We start from the raw sequence: 25,469 nt of genomic DNA, 5'->3' as shown, positions 1-25,469 counted from the left end.
AGCGTAAAATCATTTCCATGTCACCACTACTCTGCTTATATAAAAGGAGCAGAATATGTGTGGAAGACTTGGTTGCTAAGGATGCAGTTTATCATTCAACATGCCTTTCTTCCTATGTGTAAAATGAACCTTAGCAAAACCACCTGGTTATATCGCAACAATAGTTACCCTTTGGCACTGCATGTTGTCAGCTGATTGAAGAGAGAGGCAATGATTTTTTTTACACAAGAAGGCTCCTTCCCTGTCCAAGCTGCTACAAAGATGTACAGCCCTAATTCCTTCAGATGTAGACACTGAAGGCTACTCCAGGAGTAAAGTATAGGTAAGGTTAGAAAAACACTAGGGTTCTGCAATTTCCTTCTATGCATAGCATGTACAAGGCAAGTCTACTATTGTCCTATGCAGTGCAATAAAATTAGCTGATGCTATGAGTGACGTCTTGCTCTGGTCACCCAGAAATGTGAGCTTCTGCTCTGCCTCAAGAAGAGGGCTTCACTGCTGCTAAGTAATGTGCAAGCTCCCCAACACACCATCTTGTCTGCCTTGCCAGCAAACTCTTCAGGGCTCTGTCAGTCCAAATCTTGCCTTGCAAGTAACAATCAGTGAACACCTGTTCCCCAGAGATGTCTTTCTGCAGTGTCCAGTCCCTTCTTCGGATACTCACAGAAGTTATCAAGTTTTCTGCCTCCAAAGAGTCAAAACACACACACGCCTGTTAGTTTAGCTGAAGACCCGCACTTCAGTTTAATACACAGCACTGAGATGGTTTACAATAAAACAAGAATATTTTTTTCTTAACAAAAAACAGTTGTAAGTGATTTCAAGTAAGAGTGAAAGAGATAGGAAAGGTTACCAACAAAACACGCTTTCTAGTACTAAAACATAACTTCAACTCATTACCGTTTTGTCTAAGCAGATTTCTCACATGGAGTCAGCTCTCAGAGACTTCAACCTCCTTGGCTGAAAGATCCACCATCCTCAGATTTCAAGACTTCTGGCTTCTTTTTTTGTCCTTCCGGTCGCGGATAGCAAAATGGCTTTTTGCCTCTGTTTCTATCTCCCTGTTACAAGAGGCAGCAAGGCTTCCTGCCAATGTAGCCTCCAGCCCCCTTCATGAATGTTTAGTGGCCATGTCCTCCACTTGCTTGCCTGATGGCTTTGTTTACCTTACATGTAAATGTATTTTTCATTGTGTTTGGCTTCACCTTCCTTAATTTAAAGTGGAGACACAGGCAAAACATTCCTTTGTCTAAGGTGGGCTGGGCTAAGGCATTTCCTGCCAAATACATTTTACTAATATATTTCCAGCACACATCTATAATTATTTATACATCTCATGGAAGATAGGTCCATCAGTGGCTGCTATTCAAGCTGGGCAGGGATGCAAAACCATGCTCTGAAATGTCCCTAGTCTCTGTTTGCCAGAAGTTGGGAATGGGCAACAGAGGATGGATTGCTTGATGATTATCTGTTCTGTTCATTTCCTCAGGGGGACCTGGCACTGACCACTGTCGAAAGACAGGATACTGGGCTAGATGGACTATTGTTCTGACCTAGTGTGGCTGTTCTTATGTTCTTATCGCCCAGACATATATAACACAGTATTAATGACCAGCGTCACCAGTTTGCATATGGTACTTTACATGACAAGTTTTAGATACAGATTATGACAACAGTAAGTTTGGACAATGAGTGTGTAAATCCTGATGTGAGTTGTGGCCCTCTACTAATTAGCATTGTGTGCTCCCAGAGTCACTCTATCCAAGCTGCTAGTAATTTGAAGCAGGAACCTAAGTCATCCAAATATTTTGTGATTGTTCTTTTGGTGAGTGAACCTGATGAACAACTTTCAAATGAGTAAGTGCTTGTGTATAATGCTGCTTCAATCCTTTGGTCTGAAATAAGCAAAATAAAAGCCGCAGAATATTATCCAAGGCCAGGTTATTGTAGTTTACAGAGGTCAGCTATTTTTATCCCCCAGTTGGTGCTGGAGTGTCTTTGGTTGACAGATATAGAGAGACATATAATTAAACCAGCAATGAGTATCATCCTTCAGAAGACAAGTTGCCTTTCCATTGCAGAGTGCATAGTCTTTAAAAGTTCCAGAATTATCATACCGCTGCACGCCACAAGCCTTGATGCACAGGTACACCATGAGTTTGGATCTTGCAGTTTAATTGAAATACTGCACCTTCATGGATTCTGCATCAGTTGTGATGAGCTGAAGCAGTTCATCACTAGTGCTGCAAAAACTGAAGTAGAATGATCTCAGGGAGGTGTATTGATTCCAGATGGAATTACACTACTTAATGCTGGTGGAAATATCATCCATGAAGGAGATGATAATATAGACATAAATGAGGAGACTACTGATAGAAAGAATACCTTCCATTCAGGGATTGTCTACTGTACCGCTTCAGTCGATGTAAGTTATGTCACTAAGGGGTGTGAAAAAACCACCTCCCTGAGCGACGTAACTTACATCGACTTAAAGTGGTGTCTACATCACGCTATGTCAGCGAGAGCTTCTTCCTCTCATTGAGGTGGAGTAATTATGGCGACAGGAGAGTGCTCTCCCGTCAATGTACTGCGTTTTCAGCAGACATGCTACATTGGCACAGTGGCGCTGATTTAGCATGGTAGTTAAGACAGGCCCTCAGTGGCTAAAATGGCATTTCAAGAACAATCTGCAGATTAGTCCAGCATCACAAGAAATATCATTGATGTGTGAGAAAGAAAAGTCACTTACTCTCCCTGGGCAATCAGAGTCTCTTATGCAATGTGCAGGATTTGACAAACCTAGGATGTGTCCAGAACCGACTTGCCAGGAAAAAGTACTTGAGAAAGTAAACACTTGTCTACAAATAAACTCTGTTTGAGATCTCTCCAGATGTCTTTTAAGACTCCTACCTCGTGATGGCCTACCGTACCAAATGATGTTGATATTGTTGACATTCAGATTATTTGATTTTGGACTGGTTTCAATCACAATCTTGCAACAAAGAAGAGTACCTACACAGCAGTTGCATATACACTTATTGTGTATGCCAGATCAGCTGATGTGGCCACAGTCTATGCTACAGTGCTGAAATGTCTGCAGCTCTAGAACAGCAGCATGCTGTTCAGATCATGGATCAGCGGCTGTGTGCTGTTACTTATCAAGTGAAGTGAGCTGTAGCTCACGAAAGCTTATGCTCTAATAAATTGGTTAGTCTCTAAGGTGCCACAAGTCCTCCTTTTCTTTTTGCGAATACAGACTAACACGGCTGTTACTCTGAAACTTGGTACCAGTGTGATTCACCTGCGTGGTTTTTACACCCTCTGCTGTTTGCATATTTTGGGAAATTTTGGGAGATGCAGGTTTGCTAGACCTTCTTAGACTCAGACTTTACCGTCAGAAGGGACCATCATGATCACTTAGTTTGACCCCCTGCACATAGCAGGCCATGGCAATCAGTTAGACCATGTGGATTAGACCCAGCAGCCAGATACCAAGGGAAAAAGAAAAGGAGTACTTGTGGCACCTTAGAGACTAACAAATTTATTTGAGCATAAGCTTTCATGAGCTACAGCTCACTTCACTGGATGCATGCAGTGGAAAATACAGTAGGGAGATTTTATGTACACAGTGTGACAAAGCTCTGTCCTTGCCTCCGTGGGTCCCACATTTCCTGGAGGATTTCGCTAGCCTCAGAGGCTCACTGTGAGCCTCCACATAACCCTTCTCTCTCTAGAGACAAGGGTCACAGTCTACTGAGCCATTTTCATCATAAGCCAGTGAGGGAGGTGAGGAGAAGTTATCCTTCCATGCACATCCTTCCATGCATCCTTCTCTGTTGTCTCCCAGTCTCTGTGATTAATCAGGGGGCAAAGGCAGAAGGGAGCCCAGGCCCACCCTCTACTCCAGGCTCCAGCCCAGGGACCCTAATAGCATCAGCTATGGTAGCTGACCTTTTAGAAACATGACATGTACAATTCCCTGGGCTACTTCCCCCACAGCAGCCCTCACTTCCTCAAGCTCCACTTCACCCTTACCTCAGGGCCTCCTTCCTTGTGCCTGATATGGTATGTACTCCTCAGTCTCTCCAACAGCACAACTTCCTCCCACAACTCCTGACATGCACACTCACCTGAGTGACTGGGAAGCTTTTAACTAGTTTCAGCCAGCCCCTGATTGGCTTCAGGTGTCCCAATCAAGCTAGCCTTCTCCCTGCCTTCTGGAAAGTTCTTAATTGACCCCAGGTGTCTTAATTGACCTGGAGCAGCTGCCATTTCACTTATCCTGGTATCAGGGATTTGTTTAGCCTGGAGCTAATATATCTATCTCCCATTACTTTTCTATAGCCATCTGGCCTTGCCCCATCACAACAGAGAACATGAAGCAATGGGTGTTACCATACACGCTGTAATGAGAGTGATCAGGTAAGGTGAGCTATTACCAGCAGGAGAGGATTATCACTACAAAAGGGTTTTTTCTCTCCTGTTGGTAATAGCTCACCTTACCTGATCACTCTCATTACAGTGTGTATGGTAACACCCATTGTTTCATGTTCTCTGTGTATATAAAATCTCCCTACTGTATTTTTCCACTGCATGCATCCAATGAAGAGAGCTGTAGCCCACGAAAATTTATGCTCAAATAAATTTGTTAGTCTCTAAGGTGCCACAAGTACTCCTTTTCTTTTTGCGGATACAGACTAACACGACTGCTACTCTGACACCTGGGAAAGAAGTCTCTGTAATAACTCAGAGCCCTCCCTATCCAGTGTCCCTTCTTGTTGATTCTGATATGTTTGCAGTTTGTACTGCGGATCAGATGCTTGCTGGTAAGCAATTCAACTGTGCTCTACATGGCTTGACTCTAGCATTTGAGCCCCAGAGTGCACTGAAACTTTATTCATTTGTTAAATGGGGTGAGCAGGGAGGAGGTACTCATGTAGTTCCAACATTTGTCTGGCACATGTTGGCTAACACTCAAAAGGTGTTTGAGTCTGAAGACATTTGAGTCTTTCCAGCATATCACTAAAGAGCTTGATCATGCTGTAACTCAGCATATGCTACCGCAGCGAGGAATTTCAGACATGGGGTTATACCCTCTTCCTATATTCAAGTTCAGGGATCATTTTCTTGAGGTCATGCAGATACTACTTTTAAATATCCATGCAAAGTGAGAGGGTGATTGGAAACTCCACCTGCACACACAGCATACCTGCTTCCATACTATTTTACTGCAAACAGGCCCAGCTATGCCAAGTGCATACCAATCTACATTCTTGAAATGTTAAATCTTCCTGAAGATGTATACAGTGTCTCTGCATCTGGGGGATCTGCTGTGTGTCAGACTTCTGGTTATTTCAATGGAATTTGGGGTGACGTGGTGTGATGTGGTGCACTTGCCCCACACTGATCCTGCAGGGGTTAACTCCATCCTATGGGCCCAGGAGGCCATTCCCCCTCGGCCCTGCTGGGCATGCTCGGGCTAGAAACCAGGTATAAAAGGGAGCAGCTCAGCTCAGTCAGGGCTGTCCATCAAGGAGGCAGGATGCACATTGCAGGATTTAGCCTGGTAGCTGCTAAAGCCTCAGACTGCAGAAGCCAGAGGCACCCAAGCACCTGTGGATGCCCAAGGAGGATTGGAGCTGTCATGAGCTGGACAGACTGAGGAGCCCAGAGATCCTGGAGATGCCTGGACCACTGCATCAGGGACAGGGTAGGAAGTAGCCCAGGGGGACTAGTCATTGTTCCGGGTGACATCAGCGTGTTTTAGTCGGATCCCCACTGACTCAGTGGCGAGCACACTTGCAACTGCCAGGGCCCTGATCTGGGACCTGGTGAAGTAGGGAGGACTCGGGTCACCCTACCCCAGCTGCCATCCATCCCTAGGTGGCAGCCCACTTTCCTGACTCCTGCCACTAGGCCACACAGCCCTGCTGAGGAGGGCAGCCTTATTGACTCTGGCCATTGGGCCACACAGCTCTCGGGGGGGGGGGGGGAGCTATATTGACTTTGGCTCCTAGGTCACACTACCCAGAGACTAAGGGTGATCGGGCAGACTTAGCCGTGGGGCTATAAGAACCCAAAAGGGGATGGGGCACACTTGCCCCATGACAAATTAGAACAGAGAAAACTGTCATCAAAGACTCAAAGGGTAGAAGAGGGATTATAGGACTGACAAAAAAGCCAGTCCTTGACAGATGCACCTTCACAAGGCATGTCCTGAATGAACATGCAAAAGCTATGAGAGAAAGAAGTAGCCTAAGAAGAAGTGACGATGAAAAAGTCAACAAACAAATCCTTGCCTTGGCACAGAAAAGTGATGGAGCATGTTACAGTGCTTACCAACCAAGTCATAAACTATATGGCAAAGCCATTTGACCTTGAATCACATCCAAAAGTGCTTATCGACATACTTACTGGACTGCATGTAATATCAACATACAAGAGTTTCTACTGAAAATAGCAGATGTTGGTGAAGAACAAATGGAGAGATTCGTGAGAGGTGCACTTGATTCTGATAGGACATATAGCTTCATCAGCACAGTCAAGAAATCTGGCATCAAAACATTTGCTGACATGGCCAAGAAGACCAAATTTCAGTCTGGCAAGGGAGGAACAATCACAGCAGCTATCAGCCCAGAAGTTTGTTTTCTGCAGAGCCCTGTCCTTAGCAAGATGCAGAGATGTTTGGCGACTGTTCTTAGTCACCCAAAAGGACCTGTGTCCATGTAACTTTTCCATGCTAATGGAACAATGAGAAGAACAGACAAAACTGAATTAGGGCACCAGATGGAATCTTAAACTGAAAGAATGCATGAGCTAAGAGCATGCAACAAAGAAACCACAGTGTACCTCAAAGATATCATGACTGTCATACTAGTGATGGCTGGAAACAAATTCCACACATTCAATGAATTGGCTGCTGAGTATTTGAGGCAGATCCTAAAATGATTTGACAAAGTTAATTCTGTAATCTAAATCTTTGACAGATACGACAGATAATGCTGTGAAAACTGCAGAAAGACAGCACCAGACAGGATCTATGGTTGGATGCAAGAAATATCAGGTGATTTTTGCATGCCCTGTTCCTCCATGGGAAAAAGTTTCTAAACATGGTATCCAACAAGCAGTCATTTGTAAAATTCCCTGTGAATAAGTGGTTCAAAATGCATCTGGGTGTAGGCGCACACCCAACACAAACACTCCTTCTTGCTGGAAGCTTTTCCAATGGTGAAGTTGCAAAGTCCATCACCAGTAGAGTTAGTGAAGAAGCCCAAGACTTCAACAGTACTCCACAGGAAGTGGACACAAGGATGCTTCTGTATGCAGTATGTGCCAGTCTGGCTTTTGGATCTCTTGTTGTCTAAGGAACCACAGGTTCTTGCTGTTCACAACTTTCCAAAAATGGAACTCATAGATAACATGTGGATTGAAAAAGACACCAGCAAAACTTACAAATGTCACTCAGACCCTTGCGTGCGATTTGTGACGCACTCACTGCTGACTTCTGCAACATACTTCCTGCTGTACACGTGTTAGCAGGATATGACTCCGTGTCATCCCTATTTCATATAGGGAAAAAAAAATCTGTGTTTAATGTTGTCAAAACAAAGGGATTTTACCACTTCAGAAATCTTGCCAAATTGGGAGAGAGAGATGGACAAGTCACAATTTCTGCAGCAAGGACGTTAGTAGCAGTGCTGTATAACCAAAGCAAGAAAAAAAAAAAAAAAAAAGACCAGCACAGACCTAACTTGCTTGAGCCTCAGTCTAGCCATCGGAAAGGACATGTCACTGGACGAACTCACACCATATGAGCATAGTTTTGAAAAGCATGTCAAAAGAGCATCTTGACAAAGAAATATTTGGATGTCTTCACACATAGACAAACCAGATATTGGATCTCCATTGCAACCTGGATGGGAAAAATGTGGATGATAAACTACTTCCTGTATTCTGAAAGGGCCCAATGGCATCTGAGCTTCCACAATTGCTTTTTTGTAGCTGTACCAGTAGGGGACCCTGCTCAATCAACTGTGTCTGCAGTCAGAACAATCTTCCTTGCACAGATCTGTGTGCATGCCAAGGCAAGGAAGACTGTAGTAACCCACGAACTCTCAACAGAGATTGTAATGATGAGCAAGATGAGGATGATAATGTTGGAAATGGCACCAGCACTATTACATTTCAATGAACCCTGTACAAATGTATGACTAGATTTTGTTTTACCCTTGAGATTGTTGTAGTGATACTTTGAGATCACAAAGAAATCCAATTTTATGTCTTGAAATAATGCATAGCCATTAAACTAACAGAAGTTAATGCAACTATTTCAAACTGGCCATTTTAACATGTTGATGGTGTCATTGTTTATCCCATTTATATGATAATGACACCACTTGACAGCACCACATCATACCTCATCTTGAAGTATACATAATAAAGCTGTCAGATAATGCAGGATTTGCATGTGTGTAGAGAAGGTACATTAAGTCTACCAAATTGGTGGTGTCTGCTGCTCACCTATGTGTACATTATTATATAAACCCTGTGGCGATAAACACCACAGGAAGTACCACCTTAGAAAGCCAGGCTGACAGCTTCCCTTGTGGCTCCGATTGGTCCAAGTGCCTTATTTAAGACCAGGAAGAGTTCCAGGAAGTGTCCGTGTAACAAGGTGGACTCCCCTGCCTCTTGTAGTAATGGACCTACCTCTTGACTTGCTCTCGACTCCAGTTCTGACCATTGGGTCTGACTCCTGGTTTCTGATCCTTGACTCTGGGTTCTGACTCCTACTCTAACCTCTGGTGCTGTTCCTGGCTTTTGATTGCCACAGCTTCCACAACTAGGCCTGACCATCCAAGCCTTGGTCGTGACACTTTCTGCCAACCAGGTGAAGCATGTCATATTCCATCCTCACTTCCTCCTACTTTTGGAACACCCCTGTCCACCCTGAGCCAGTCCCAATGTGTCCCCTGCACAGGGGAGGCCAGGAGTGGCTGAGATGAAGGTGGCTATGCTTCCTTTACACCAGCCTATGAGTCACTTACACATTCTGGGCAGCTTTAAGCTCATTGTGTGCCATTTTGATGGCACATAGTGATCTTACCAGGACTGAGGATCTGGCCCTTTATTTTTAAAAGAGCCTTGACCTCACCTCCACTTTTTAAGGTGCCATTTTGGGCCTTCATTTTTGCTTCCACATAAAAGCAAGCATATTAAAAAAAATTAAAATTAATCAAGCATTTTAAAATGTCAGCCATGTTTTGGAAAATGGAGTGACTGCTTAGTTTTGTACTTCACTTTCCATATCTATTTGTTTAATTAAATAGGTTTTTAGAGGATTTTATCCAGGTGTTAAAATTTACAATATAATTGTTCCAGACATTTCTGTCTAACCAATTTGTTATAATGAGTTGCCATGGCAATGAGTGTTCCTCTGCTAAATGCCTTGGGTATATCTCATAAAATGGTGGACTTAATCTGGAGTATCACTGTTAACAGTAAATTTATCTATTGAGGAAGCAATTTCCTGTATCACAACTTTATCTTGCAATAAAAATATATTCACTGTCCATCTACATTGTGATGACTTAAGCTGTGCTAATAAAAATTTTATGATGACAGATACATGATCAGAAAGGGAAATTTATCCAATACCACATTTGATATATGGTTGACGGAAGCTTGGTAAAATAAAATTAAATCAATACAAGAATGTTTTACTTCTGGATGAATAAAAAGCACAGTCTCTAAAACTCTGGTTAATCAATTTCTGGGCATCAGTTAAGTCCAGCTCTGATGTACTTTTGCTTATGGAACTAGATGGCAGAGGCTAAAGCATGTATTCTGCCTATGGGACAAAGAGTGTAATTTATATAATTTCTGACAAATAGTGCCAATTTATGTACTCACATATGTATGCATCTATACATCTATCTGCATGCATATGTGTGTAGGTATGTAGACACATTTATTTTTGTATGTACAATACTTTATATAATGCTGATTGTTAGGGCTCTTTGAATTTGGAGAAATACCTTTTGGGAAAATATGTGCATAATTTTTCATCAGTTCACTTTTTCAGTGAAGCATGAGAATCCCCAAACCAGAGCTGGTCAAAAGCTCCCCAAATTTTGAATTTTTAACAATTTTCCATCAAATTTTACTGTAAACTTTGGATGTTGTAACAGCTTGTTTCACTGTTACTTTTAGTACAAGTTCAATGTCAATGAATGAATGTTAATTCATTATGTCAGGGACATCATTGTTTGTTAATAGGGCTTGTTAGTTAGGGGGAAAAGAGATGTTTGAATGCTTTATTCCCTAGCAATTCACAATGCCATTTCATAAACTTTTGGAAGGGGCCTCAGCCCAGCAAAGCACTCAAGCATATGCTTAACTTTAAGCACCCAAATAATCCCATTGCAGTCAATGGAATCACTCACATGCTTAACATTAGAAGCGTGCTTCAGTATTTGCTGAATAAGAGCCTTAAGGAATATTTTTGAGAGGAATTAAAGAAGTGTTATCTTTATCTTTGGTTACCTTTAGGTATGACTTCCTTCATGTTATGCAGTCTGCCTTTTAATGACAGATCAGGGGTAGTCAACACATTTTACTTTTAGATCTAAAGACTGTTTTTTGCTTGAAACATACACGACTTTCTAATCAGGAGGCTTCGGTGTTCTTAGAAGGAGGAAAAAAATTGAACACAGCTTACTGATGGCTGGCAGAATGACATTATCTTTTCATTGCATGATGAGTGGTTTCAGGGCAGGGAGTCAGCAGTAGCAATAAAATGATCAGGAAAATCTTTTGGTGAAAAAGTCTGTGCTCACAAAGCAGATGTTGGCGGAGGCAATGTAGTTCACCTGACTAACCTCTCTTTTGTTGTGATGAAGTATAACCTAACAACAATAGTAGTGGCCCTCTTCATGCTGATAATGCAGGCCTTTACTGTATGGCTCAGGATTACAGGTGTGGAAGGTGAAAGGCATTCCTCATGAAGTAAACCCAGAGGCATTTCCCTGTTCTTGGAAGAGTTTCCCTGTTCCACTCTTTTGCTAGTGTTTGTTACCCAGTGCTGGGCATTCATACCAATAATTAAAATACAGAATGTACTGGCCTAGCGGTAGAAAAATACAGGCGTTATGACAATGCCACTGGTTAGCTTAATTTAATTCTTCGCTTTCCTGAAAATAGATGTAAATACTCAATTAAATGGATTTTGTGAAAGTCAGAATCAAAGTCCACTCCCCTTCAATCTCCTGCATGTTATGATTGAGGTGGGTGAGATAATATCTTTTATTGGACCAACTTCAGTTAGTGAAAGAGACGTGACTTTGGGCTACACAGAGCTCTTCTTCAGGTCCGGGAAAGGTACTCAGTGTCCCAGCTAAATACAAGGTTGAACAGATTGTTTAGCATAAGTAATTAACACACATTCTAAGGGATCATTCAGGATGAAGTGGACTGTTAACACCCTGCAGTCACAAGACAGAAAAGGTTAGTTGGTTACAGATGGTTGTAATAAGCCCTAAATCCAGTGTCTTTATTAAAACCATGGCTTTCAGTATCTAGCAAAGATAGAAATGTAAGCTCTCCGGCTTGTCTTTTGAAGGTGTTGTACATGTTTCCTTTTGAGGATAAGGAGTGAGAGGTCAGATATGGAGTGACAGTTTTGTGAAAACTGTACTGCCATATTGAACATTTCCTTCAAATATTTTCAAACGTTGCATGGCAAAATTTTCAGAAGGTTCTACTGAATCTGGGTGCCCTGTCTTTGACACCTTGAGACTGAATTTATCAGGTGCCTGAGCATCCTTTACTTGATCTGGTGAAAAGATTTTCTCCTTTTTTTTGGTTTTGGTTTGTTAAAAAACAACAACCCCCATCTGTCCCCCCAGCACTGAATATTTTTCAGTTTCTGACAACCAAAAACAAAGGAAAATTGTTTTTGATTGTCAACTATAAATACATAAAGTTTAGTTTTCAAGATGGTTTTTAATGAAAATTCTAATTTTTTGATGTAAATGAAATTTTTTTTGGCTTCTTTCCAAATGTTTTATGGAAAATAAAATACATCTCCCAACCAGCTCCAGCCATGCCTCTTTTGGGAGTTAGTGGAAGATGTAGGTGTTGTGAAAATCAGCATCAAACATGTCTAAAGCTGGCCACACAAAACTGGAAGAAACTAAAGCTGGAAGCCACTTTTTGCTGCATATTTACAGACTCTGTGGTGGTAGCCCCTTTGCAATGGTATGAAATACTCTCACACATGCACTGGGAATAAGGAGGACTACAAACCACAAGCAAGTAGAGCTGGTTGAGAATTTTTTCATTAAACATTTTTTCCAGCAGAAAATGACAATTCACCATTTTCACTGAATTCAAAGTGAGAGCAAAGAGGGAGCAAAACAGAAACAAATCAGAAACATATTGACTTGCACCCACTTTGCACGGGTGTAAATGGCTTCATAAGGTAAAGGGCAATGGAAAATTAAGCCATCTGTTGTGGAGGAGGCACTGTTGAATAGCTTTTCAGAGGACCAACATTTGCTTGAACTGGCCCTGCCGTGTGGTCTGCTCTGCTGCTTGCACAGAGAAATATTGTGTTTAAAGAAGCTGCACAATCCAAGTTTCCAAAAGCTCTAAGAAACAAGTACTAAACAGCTGCGTATAACTTCCCTCACAGAATCACTCTTTGTGAAGTTAGGCAGGCGGCAGAGAACAGTGGGCTGAAGGGAAGGGATGGTTTCTTGTTTGTTTTGTTTGCCTGTGGCTACAAATTCCTCCATTAATTCATTACTGTTTGTAAAATGGTTTGACTTCCTCAGATGAAAGGCATGATATATATACTGGGTATTAGATTATTATTTACTGTTATTATTTTGCAGGCCTGGGGCCTATTATAGGCCTCCTAAAGTTTGGTACTTCACTCTACATACTTTGAACAACAACACAAAATCAAATCTCTGCAAAATAACACTACTCTCCTTCACAATACGCAGATAATTTATATTAAAAAAAGTAGCAACAGGCACAGAAGAGACGTGGTTCCTCAGGCAAAAAGCAATAAACCCACCACAGGCAAATCCACACCATGTTTGTAGGAGGCAGCGATTTGTAAATTGGCATAGCTCCATTGATTTTACTAGGAGTGGTAAGCACTATACTTAGCAATTAGCATTTGAAGGACGAGGTTCTATGGGTTAGATTCACAGGAGTTTAAGGATGGTGAGGTACAGCTTTGCCACTCCCAACTTTTAGGCTCCTATAAAAAACCCCACCTGGATTTCACAAAGCCTGAGCTAAGTGTTCAGGCTGTCTGTATAATGCCTATGCAATCACCTCAGAATGGGATTCACAAAAGCCAGGACTCAAGACCACCCCCTGCCTAAACTAGTCAATGGGAGATGCCCAGGTGAGGAGTGTGTCCTAAGCTCCACCCCTCTCAGGGAGTTCATGTCCAGGCTCCAGGGAAGCAGCTCCCTCTGCTTGGGATTCTCATTTTGGGATTAGGCACCTACAACAATTTTGGGGTGGAAGGAGAAGGACCTCCCTCATAATTTTTAGTCCAGTGGCTTGGGTACTCACATACTCCTGCCTTGAGTGCAGGGGACTGGACTAGATGACCTATTGAGGTCCCTTCCAATCCTATACTTCTATGATTCTAGGGGGTAGACGCCGTTTTTTAGTCTGCTCTCTACTTGAGGGTGAGGAGGGATTTGAACAGGGATTTGCCACCTCTCAGGTGAGTGCTATGACTACTCCGCTATGAGATATTCTGATTGGAGGTGGCATGTGTGCTGGGGTTCTTCAATCTCTGCTATTGAAGATGTTCCACTGGATTAAATAATTAGAGTAACTGGTCCAGAGAGAGTGAGAAAGCTTGAGAACAATGCTTTAGCCTGGTGGTAAGAGTTCTCATCCGGGATGTGGGAGATCCAGTCTCTACGCTTCAATGTGTCTCAATTTAGTTAGTCAACAGGGGAGATTGAGGGACTCCCTCCACATACCAGAATAGGCCATAGCTTGCTGGATAGCCCACCCTCCTAACACATGGCAGCTCCCACTTCAAATCCCTTCTCCCCCTCAGGTGGAAGGGGGACTTGGACTGGGGGTCTCCCACATGAGTCCCCTAACCACTGGACTAAAAGTTATGAGGGAGGTGATCCTCCCCACTCTTTTGTGTGAGTCCCAATCCAGGAACAAGCCTCTGAACGTACCTTACCAGATCGGGCCCCACAGGCATGTTAGGTGGGGTACACCTATTTCCCCCTGGTTCATGCATTACACTGAGGGTTAGGTATCCAGATGCACTCAGGACAGGCCCCAAGGAAACTTTTACTGCAAAAACAGGTCCCAAGCAAGTTTTAGGTGCTTACAGGGTTTGGCGGCAGCTGAGGGAAGTTTTGTGAATCCCAGTGGAGCCTGATTCCAGGATTTAGGCACCTAAAGTGGCATTTAGGCACCTGAGTCCCTTTATGACTGTAGCCCTAAGTTTGTACAATAAAACATAAGCTGTCAGTAACAAGACATGTACAAAAAAGTTAAAAGTACATGTTTAAAAAGGATGGGCTAGATCCTCAGCTGATGTAACTCAGCATAGCTCTGTTGAAGCCAATGAGGCTATGCTGATTTATGCTAGCTGAGGTTATGGTAGAGTGAATATTAAAACTTTTTTAAATTACTTAAGTAGTTAAGAGTAAAATGAACAAAGCAAAAAGTGATTATGCATATCACTATTATTACATCAAGCTCCATGTGCATCGATGACTCCTCTGGCAAACAGAAGTGTTGTCACACAAGACATTTGTCTTTATTTAGCAGTAATAGGAGGTTTTCCTACTGAGGCATAATGTGTTTGAGATTGATACATTGCCTGTCTTATTTGTCACAAAGTCACTGAATCATACTTTGCCACCATAGTCATATTCAATTACTTAGTCACTGGAGCAATTGATTCATAACTAGAACGAGTTGGTTTGATCCACAGATTGCGTTCACTTTTATTTTAAATCAAATTTATGTCATTTTCTTATAATGGACAAAGTTCAGGAGACGCCTGAAGCAAAACCAAGACATATTTTAATTATGAATGAGCCGAAAAAATCCACAACCTACACTGTTTTTGCACAATTTACCAACAAGATACATTTCCATTGCCCAATTACTCAGAAACACCCTGGGCCAAAATTAAACTTTCCAGAAACCATCCTCTGGCCTAATATTGAGAAATTCTCTGTTCAAAAGAAGAAAAGAGAGAGAGAAATTGGATTGAGTTGCATGTGTCAAAAATAGGGTTTAGAATGGAATTTTGGTTGTAAATATGGAGCCATGACTGTGGGGCTATAATACACACAATAATCAGTCTGAATTACTGCACCACAGAAATGCCACCAAAGACACAGTACATTTAGAGTGACCAGACAGCAAGTGTGAAAAATCAGAACAGGGGGTGGGAGGTAACAGGAGCCTATATAAGAAAAAGACCCAAAAAATCAGGATTGTTCTATAAAATCAGGACATCTGGTCACCCTAAGTACATTGCCTGGGGCTGAGAGCATTGCTTATGTGGTGTTCTATGGAACCTCCCTCTAGCTGTAGTGCAAATATTCTGCAGCCTCATCGATAGGGAATATTGCAGCCTCCCCTGTCTGAAGGATCTCTAAGGAAATGCCTTCTGTGATCACTCTTAGGAACCTCTCTTCCTAGGCAAGTTTTCTAGATAAACTCTAACAGTTAGTTTTAGTCCCAGAAGGCAAATAATGGTGAGTGAAGCACATAATCTTGCCGTTAGTTTTGGCAGTAATAACTCTGCTTTTCTAAAAACACAGGTTTCCTTCGAACCTTCGCTTTGGTTTGTCAGTGCTGCTCCTTTGTTTCTCTGAATAATAGCTCAAGCCCAGCAGTTAGTTTCATAAACCTGGGCAAAACAGTCACCTGCCTCTAGCAAGTGACCAGTGGGTGGTACAAACATTTAGGGCCAAATTCAGAGGTGAGTCAAAGGCAGTATAAATTGATGTACTTCCTCCTTATTAACGTGTGTTAATACCAATGTAGTCATCCTTGGACTTCAACATGTGTAATTGATACCCCTTATCCATTCCGTTTTAATTGAGTCTACTGAGTCTATTGGTATCTGAATCTGAGAGGCTTTTTGTTTTGTGTCTGAACAGCACCTAGCACTGTGAGTTCCTGGTCCACAGTTGGGGCTCCTAGATGTTATGATAATACAAATAATTATTAATTTATTATTTATTAATAAATAATAGTAATAAGATGTAAAATATTCTAAGCAGTGGACATTTAGGTCACATGTTGAAGGGCCAGAAGAGAGAAGAGTAATAGGAAAAGCAACTGAAAGGAAGGTGTAAGAATCTGTACATCATGGGTAGTCCATTATCTTTTGTCAAGATCCAAATTTCTTGGTCAAAGTATAGTCAAGGTGCAGACTCCAGAGAAAATAATTTAAAAAATAATACTGATACTAAATTAATAAAAAGATTTCAGGGTCCATTCAAAAGCATTTGGAGGTCCAGATTTGGCCTGTGGTTTGCCTATTGTCTAGCCCTGCTGAACATTAAAGCAGTCCTCCCATCCTACACATTCTACCAGTTTCCTCAATCTCCTTAGCATCTACAGTTGGGATTTAAGCACTCAGCATTGGCCTAATTCTGGTAAAATAAGGAGACTTGGGGTCAGGAGTGCCTAGGATAAGCTTAAGGAGAATTGGTTCCTGAATGTGCACACTTCTGCAAATAAACAAAAGAATGCTGTCTGTAGAGAGCTCGGATCCTGCACCCACTGAAGTCAGTGGAAGTTTTACCATTGACTTGTCAGTGCATGATTGTCACCTAGAAGCATAAACCCTCAATTGTAGAGAAATATTGTGCTGCACATGTGCCATACACAACTCTAAGCCATTCAGAACTTTATTAATTTTCCAAGTTAGTGAAGGATGATCACCTCAGTGAGGACTAGTGACATGTTCAGGTTTCAAATTTCAGCCATTTTTGAGTTACTGAAGTGAAAAAAACTATGGAAATACTATATATATTTTTGCCAGCAGGAAAATTTTATTTTTCACATACAAACAAAAATGGTTGAAGGAATTCAGCTCCGACTTCAGATGGAGGCTTGACAAGGAAAGTTTCATCCTAAAATATATTTTTCAGAAAGTTATGAGTCTGTGAAAACAGAGATTGTAAATGAAACAGTCTTCCAACCTCAGCTATTCAAACTTAATAATAAATATTTATTAAAAGGAGCAAGGTTTCAAGTCATTTATAGGGATCTTAATCTCAATATATGACTTTTTTATAACTATTTACACTAACAGTATGATGCTCACAGATGAAGTCTGCAATCTGCTGAGGTCAGTTTAGATTCTTGGAAGCTGATGGCATCCAGCTGTATTCTGGAATTCAGGGAGATCATCCCCTTTCCCTCTCCTATATATTCTGAGCTGCATCAGCCCTTGCTCTGTCATTGCCCTTGATGCTTCCCTGTTTACAGACAAACAGCACTTGCTTTCTTTTGCACCCTTCTTAATACAGGTTTCAATGCTTCCAGAACACTTATAAGGAATGCCAAAGTGATAGCTTTGCCCAGATTAAAATAACAGACTTATCCAGGTCCTTCTTTAGATCTGATTAAATTACTATCTCATGGATTCCTCTGTCTGTCCGTATTTTTTTATGTAAATTGTCTATTGTTTTATATATTGTCTATATTCTTAGACCAGTCCTGCAATCTTTATTCATGCAAATTGTCCTTATGCACATGATTAGATGAATAAGGATTGAGAGACTGAGTCCTATATTTGTACAGCATCAGGTATATCCTCTTTCTCTCAACATTTAACCATCTACAACTTTAATCTACCCGGTAGTCTTTGTGACCCTAGAACCTCTTAGTGCCAACAGGCAAGGGGGCACAGAGGGGCGTGCATACGGGTTACAGGGATCTCTTGAGTCTGGCATGTACATTCTAGTTCACCAAAGTGTGTCATGTGAGGTTTCAAATAAAAGCCAGTGTCACACTGATCATCAATGTCATTGTGGAACGCATGTATGAATGTTATGCAAGGAGTATTGTTCATACACTCAAAATTATGTTAACATCTGTGTCTAGGGACTGGTCACCAGCAAAGGTGAAAAGCAGGTTTTCGGTCATACAAGAAATGTTTATCGATCTGGCTGTTTACATATAAATATTGTCTGGTTCAGAATGGGGCTTTTCTCACCAGTCTAAACCGAAAGTTAATAAAGTATTGTAAAAACTTCAAAAAGAGAAAAGTAACAGGAAGAAGCAAACAGCAGTGGGCTGAACCCTGTCTTGAGGTGCACATCAAAGGTTTGCTCTTGTGTATTTGGGGGACAAAGAAGACACCGTGTCATCCTTATCTTGGAAGTAAATGGAAAGTGAGTTTACTCCATGGAAGAGGTGTCTCAGCCAGGGTTGATTTAAAACATTGGAAAGAACTTTGGGTGAGATAAGCTTCTTTAGACAAGAAGTCTAGGTTAGCTAGTTGAGCTGAGTCTCTAGAAAGCGTTGTGGTTTTGTTTTATATGCAACCATTTGTTTCTAATACTCTTAGTAGCACTTGAATCTCTCTGCGTTGATAGTAAACCTCGTCTTGTTTTTGCTCTAAATATATCTAAGTGGTGTGGTGCTAAGCAAAGTGGTGATCCTGAATTGAATCTTGCAAGCTAGAATGTACTATTCTTTTGGGAACACTAGGCCTGAGTATTCAGTGGATAAGAGGCTGGATACTACAGGGAATGCTCGGAGGACTTGTGGCTGGTGTGTGCCTATTGCTATCCTGTGCAAAGAGAGAGCGAAGCCTGTGGAGGCTGCGCAGCAGTGTGTGTTGCCAGAGGCGGGTGGTTTCCGGGGGCTGATCTATGGCAGGCACAGACAAGACTCCCTCGTGCTAATGCAGATGGTGGTGAGGTACCTCAACACCCTGGGTTCCTCAAAGGAATGCAACAGCCCTATTAAATCAGTGGGGCTCTTTGTATGAATAATGGTTTGCTCATGTGAGAAAGGGTTACAGGACAGTGTCTTAAAGTATACCTTTTCCTTTTTGTATCAAACAAAACAGTTAAATAAAAACAGCAAGTCTGACTCGCTCCTCTTATGTATGCTGATGTAAACCAGGAGTAACTCCACTGAAGAAAATGGGCCCGATTCTCCTCACACTTACTTTGGAATAAACCAACAGTACTTCAGTTGCAAAAATGTGCTAGATCCTCAGCTGGTATAAACATGTGTATGTCCATTTACTTCAATAGAACTAGCCTGATTTATACCAGTTGAGGATCTGGTCCAATAGATCTACACCCAGGGGTGGCCTGTCCATATAGGCAAACTAGGTATGGGTGCCGAGTTAAATGGGGCGCCAAATTCGAGGAAAAAAATAAAATAAAAAAAATGGAAAAAAAATACAAATACAAATAAAATAACGAAGATGTCATTATTTCAATTCCCATGCACGTACGGAGAGAATATGAATTATAATTCATTTCTCTACATTTCTGAGATTAATATGTCAAATCTTTTATTTACTGCAAAATAAATAATATTTTAGCGACATTTTTTTCAATTTGCAACATAGGGTCAAGATGACCCACTCCGCAATTTTGATAAGCAATAACTCAGCCACAATGAAACACATCTGCTAGCGGCAAGAGCTTCAAGGCTAGTGACACCTAACTCGAATGTACATCAAGGTTGCATAGCCGGAAATTCATGTCGAACGCAGAGTTGGCATTGACTACAGATTTGTGTAGTGAGCTTCAGGCTTTTTCAAGATGACTTAAGAAACATTCCACTCCTGAAGAAGTACTGAAGTTTGTTTGTGAAAATAAACTCTCAGACCGTTTTCCAAACATTTTTATAGCTCTACACATTCTTTTAACTTTGCCAGTTTCCATTGCTCATGGGGAACGTAGCTTCTCAAAGTTAAAATTGATTAAAACATATCTGCGTTCAACAATGGTGCAATAGAGACTTGTTGGACTTGTCACAATGTCAATAGAGCATGAAATAGCTGGAAAACTGGATCTAAAAGAACAAGTGACTGAATTTTTAAAACTTAAAGCAAGAAAAGTCATGTTTTAAGAGTACAGAGTGTTTTTTATTCAGAATGTTTTGTAACTACAGGTTAAAGTTCATTGAAGAGTTTTCTTATTTCTTTCTATATTGGATGTGCTGGTAACAGCAGTTAAAGCAGGATAGCATAATGGATGATTTTGGATTTGTAATAATAATTATAATTAACATTTTAATGCATTTTTATTTGAAATCGGACTAAAATATCATCTAGCTGTTGTGTACAAATCTATTCTGAAAATTTCATATCTCTATTTTATCTGATCTCAGAAACATTGGTTGGACAGACGGATGGACAGACAAACTGAATAATTAAGCCTCTGTTTAAAAAAAAAAACCTGTTTAAAAAACATTAAAAGGAAAAAAGGGGCAAAATGTTTCCCAGTTGACCAAAAACCTCAGCCTAGATCTGCCCTTGGGGGTGGAGGCACCGATTGTATGGTTTGCCTAGGGCGCCAGTTGCTGGCAGCTAGTCTACCCCTGTCTACACCAGTGTAAAAGCAATGGAGATACTTACACTTCTTGTACCCAAGTGTAAGAGGAGAATTGGGTCCACTGTATTTGAGAATAGGCAACAAAATTTACTTTGGAACAAAACGGTTTAATTCATCACATTTACTGTGCCACATAGTTTTTAAGACATCAGTTTATGTGATTAGAAAGTAATCTCACTGGCTACAGAAACAGTAACACAGAGCAAATAAACAGTGACTTGTATGAACAATTAAATAACAGTCATTTAACATACATTTTGTTACAAATCTTGCATAAAAATCCAAGTTCAGCGTACTTAATAAACTCCACTGCAGATTAAAAAAACCCAACAACTTGTAGCAATTAAACCAAACAGCTCCCTTTTAAATTTTAGAAGAATTCAGTAAATTGAATCTCTTCAGAAATGGAAATATTTTTTCATGCCATCAGCAATCATGCTGTTTCGATTAACGTTAAATTGCACCACACCTTAGTTTTCTCCTATGTAAAAATGCATATAACTTGTAACTTATTAGTGGTTGTCTCAGTTCATACACTGAAGTCAATGGGAATTTTGCTTACATAAAGGACTGCAGAACAATGCCGAGTGTGTGTTGTATTGAATACACACACACACAACCTAACATAAGAACATAAGAATGGCCATACTGGGTCAGACCAAAGGTTCATCCAGCCCACTATCCTGTCTACTGACAGTGGTCAATGCCAGATGCCCCAGAGGGAGTGAACCTAACAGGTAATGATCTAGTGATCTCTCTCCTGCCATCCATCTCCACCCTCTGACAAACAGAGGCTAGGGACACCATTCCTTACCCATCCTGGCTAAAAGCCATTAATGGACTTAACCTTCATGAATTTATCCAGTTCTCTTTTAAACCTTGTTATAGTCCTAGCCTTCACAACCTCCTCAGGCAAGGAGTTCCACAGGTTGACTGTGCACTGAGTGAAGAACTTCCTTTTATTTGTTTTAAACCTGCTACCCATTAATTTCATTTGGTGGGCCCTAGTTCTTATATTATGGGAACAAATAAATAACTTTTCCTTATTCACTTTCTCCACACCACTCATGATTTTATATACCTCTATCATATCCCCCCTTAGTCTCCTCTTTTCCAAGCTGAAAAGTCCTAGCCTCTTTAATGTCTCCTCATATGGGACCCATTCCAAACCCCTAATCATTTTAGTTGCCCTTTTCTGAACCTTTTCTAATGCCAGTTTATCTTTTTTGAGATGAGGAGCCCACATCTGTATGCAGTATTCAAGATGTGGGCGTACCATGGATTTATATAAGGGCAATAAGATATTCTCTGTCTTATTCTCTATCCCATTTTTAATGATTCCTAACATCCCGTTTGCTTTTTTGACTGCTGCTGCACACTGTCTGGATGTCTTTAGAGAACTATCCACGATGACGCCAAGATCTTTCTCCTAATTAGTTGTATCTAAATTAGCCCCCATCATATTGTATGTATAGTTGGGGTTATTTTTTCCAGTGTGCATTACTTCACATTTATCCATATTAAATTTCATTTGCCTTTTTGTTGCCCAATCAATTAGTTCTGAGAGATCTTTTTGAAGTTCTTCACAGTCTGCTTTGGTCTTAACTATCTTGAGCAGTTTAGTGTCATCTGCAAACTTTGCCACCTCCGTGTTTACCCCTTTCTCCAGATCATGTATGAATAGGTTGAATAGGGTTGGTTCTAGGACTGACCCTTGGGGATTACCACTCTTTACCCCGCTCCATTCAGAAAATTTACCATTTATTCCTATCCTTTGTTCCCTGTCTTTTAACCAGTTCTCAGTCCATGACAACTTAATTTACGTAAGAGTCTTTGGTGAAGGACCTTGTCAAAGGCTTTCTAGAAATCTAAGTACACTATGTTCTGATTCTGTCTTCACTTGCACTGATGTAAAATAGCAGTGATTCCAATAAAGTCAGAATGTCTGATGTTTCCTGTTCAAGTTGGGGGGGTTACAAAGGTGTACAATTGGTGTAAGTAGGGGGAGAATCAGGCCCTAAGTCTGTAGATTTCTCATTAAGCCAATGATTCCCCCCTTCTTCCATTATTAATTGTTAATTATTGTTTATATTATGGCAATGCACATTATTGGCCTGACCCAAAGCCCATTGAAGTCTCCATTATATACATGACATCAGTTCAGACTCCCTTGGATATATACCCAGAGGCCAGAGAAGTCCTCTGCTGCAAGGGCAGCAACTAGCTGAAGGCTCCAAGAATGTGTAAGTGAAAGCAGGCCAACACCTACTTTAATTTAAAGATACTTCCAGCCCTTTGGTGTGCACACAAACTTAAATACCCCTACACATCATTCAGTCAATGACTGGAGCTAAAGGAATTTACTTGAATGTAAAGGAGTCTTGTGAAGCTGGCTGAATAATATTCCTAAAAGCACAATTTCAACAATTTTAGATCTTGTTTTAGATGTGGGGGAAAATTTTCTGTTTTTTCTTTAATGGAAAACAGCTTTTTGACAAAACTGAAATTTGTGCCGTTTTTCATTTACATTGGAAATGTTTCAATTTTGGTTAAAAACTGAAAAACAATCCCAGCTTCCCCCCCGCCCCAATTGCTGAAAACAGCAGCAACAACAAAATTAGTCTGGGATTTTCATCAAAACCACCCCCAAAGTTTTAGTCATTAGATGGAATTTTTACATATTTTTGTGGGGGGAAAAAGAAACCATTTCTCAAACAACTTGTTTGCTGTGCAGTCAAGAGCTATTCATAGCCATTCCCATTTTCATCAACATTTTAGTACATAATTTTGATGAAATATTTTTCAGTAAATATTCACCAAATAATTCAGCTGAATAATTTTCAGATAACAGGTTGTTTTATCCACTGTTCAGACTATGTTCACATTAGGCCTGATTGTGCAACACTGGAAGCTGTTGGATGCTGAGTGCCATTGAAATATCTTGCCCTATATGGCCAAAATTTGATTTTACCTTTATAAGAATATAATTGTAGATTAATCCACCAGCAGTTTCATTCAATCTAGCATTAGGATTTTCTCCATTATAAGGAAGTAGTTAAAGTCAAGTCTGAAATGATTTCAATTTTACTTGATCATATATTTTATCTGTGACTTTGTCTACACTGTAGCAGTGTGTAGGGTAAAAAAGGCAGGCTGCATCCACACACTCTGTGGTGTGTAGCTACATGTAGCAGTGAAAGGTTCTGGCAGGGGGTAGGCGGTGAGGAAAGGTTCTGGCTGCTCCTGGCTGCTGGACCCTTTCCCTGCTGCCTACCCCCTACCAGGCTTTTCCCTGCAGCTGGAGTCTTTCAATGAGGCAGGGAAAGGCTTCAGAAGCGGGGACAATACACTGCTAAAAATATCAGTGTGGATGGGGAGGCATTTCTTGGATGTGTAGAGAGCTATGTAGGGTATATACCTTCCAGTTGAGGCATGTAGGGCAATCTCAAAAAAGATATATTGGAATTGGAAAAGATACAGCGAAGGATAACAAAAATGATTAAGGGTGTAGAACAGCTTCCTTGTTTCTCTCCCGAGGTAAAAAATGCAGAGTGGAACAGACTCTATTCCATCTGATTTCCTTGGGATTTATATGTGTGTATTGGTGAAGGGTAAATTTCAGTAAGACAGACAGAGGTTAACTGGCAATTAAGAACTGAAAAACTAATTTGGAAAATAAAATCCATGAGTATATTACTCCACAGTGGGCAAAATGTGACCTCAGCGGGGGCCTGGATGGAAGCAGAAAGGCTGCCAGAATTGCTGGATCCTTCAGTAGGAGCTATATCAGTGGGTAGTGTTGCATGGTAGATGGATGGACTATTGGAGGACCGTAAGTAGAGCAGGTCAAAAAATGTTTATCAAAAAGATATAAAATAAAAAATGGCCTTTCAAAAAAGTTTCCTACAAATAAAAAGTTAAAAATGCCAAAATATGTTATTTTAAAAATAGTGACTTTTTAATTTTTTTAAAATGTGTATAAAAATCTTTAGCAAAATGGCTATTTTTCATTTATTGAAAATTCTGCACCAAAAAATTAAAAATTCTGCAAAATGCTGCAAATTTTATTTGTCAAATAAATGTGAAGGCTCCAGCATGGCATTGGGGAGCACAGGCTACTGGCTGCACATAGGTGGGAGATCACTCTGCAGCTCCCCGCCCAAGGACACAGACTCAGCGTTGAGGCTTCACCCAACCCTGACACAGCACAAGGACAGGGCCTGCCCCAGAAACATCCCAGTGCACTGCCTGTCTGTGCCAGGTGCACCAGGTGTGAGCAGGCAGGCTCAGCTGGCAGGATCCAAGTGTGGAGGGGCTTAATGTGGGGGGATACAGGTGTGAAAGTAGAATGAATTATATTTAAATTATAATTCATTAAAGAAATGCTGCTTGAAAGGTTTGTTGAAATATAGTTGTCAGGAAGAGAAACATTAAGGAGTGTGAGACAATGGGTCCTCAAACTAATTAACTTAGAGCTCCTACTGAGCTAGGAGATTGGTAGATGTTAGTATGCAAATAAGATATGTATGTATATTTGTCAGTTTCTCTTCCTTTTGTCTCTTATGTTAAATTAGCTTTGGCTTATCTGTATAAATAAGTTAGCTTGAGCTTTTGCATGGGGCTCACATATCTGGGTGCATTGGCAAAGCGCTTTGCTAATAAACAGAGTGGTCCCCGATCACTGGACAGAGTAGCAGGAATTCCCTTGGCAGGCATAATATGATTTAACAAACATTTGGCAACAGACAGTGAGTCAGCCTTGTGACAAGGAAAGGCTTCAATCCAACCAGAGAATAAACATACCATAACCAATATACATTCATATTGTTGACACGTAGGCATTTGTACAAAATC

This window comes from Lepidochelys kempii, chromosome 1 (assembly GCF_965140285.1).
Source record: "Lepidochelys kempii isolate rLepKem1 chromosome 1, rLepKem1.hap1, whole genome shotgun sequence".
Taxonomy (NCBI): Eukaryota; Metazoa; Chordata; order Testudines; family Cheloniidae; genus Lepidochelys; species Lepidochelys kempii.
The sequence above is the reverse complement of the archived record's forward strand: the minus strand, read 5'-3'. Positions refer to the sequence as shown.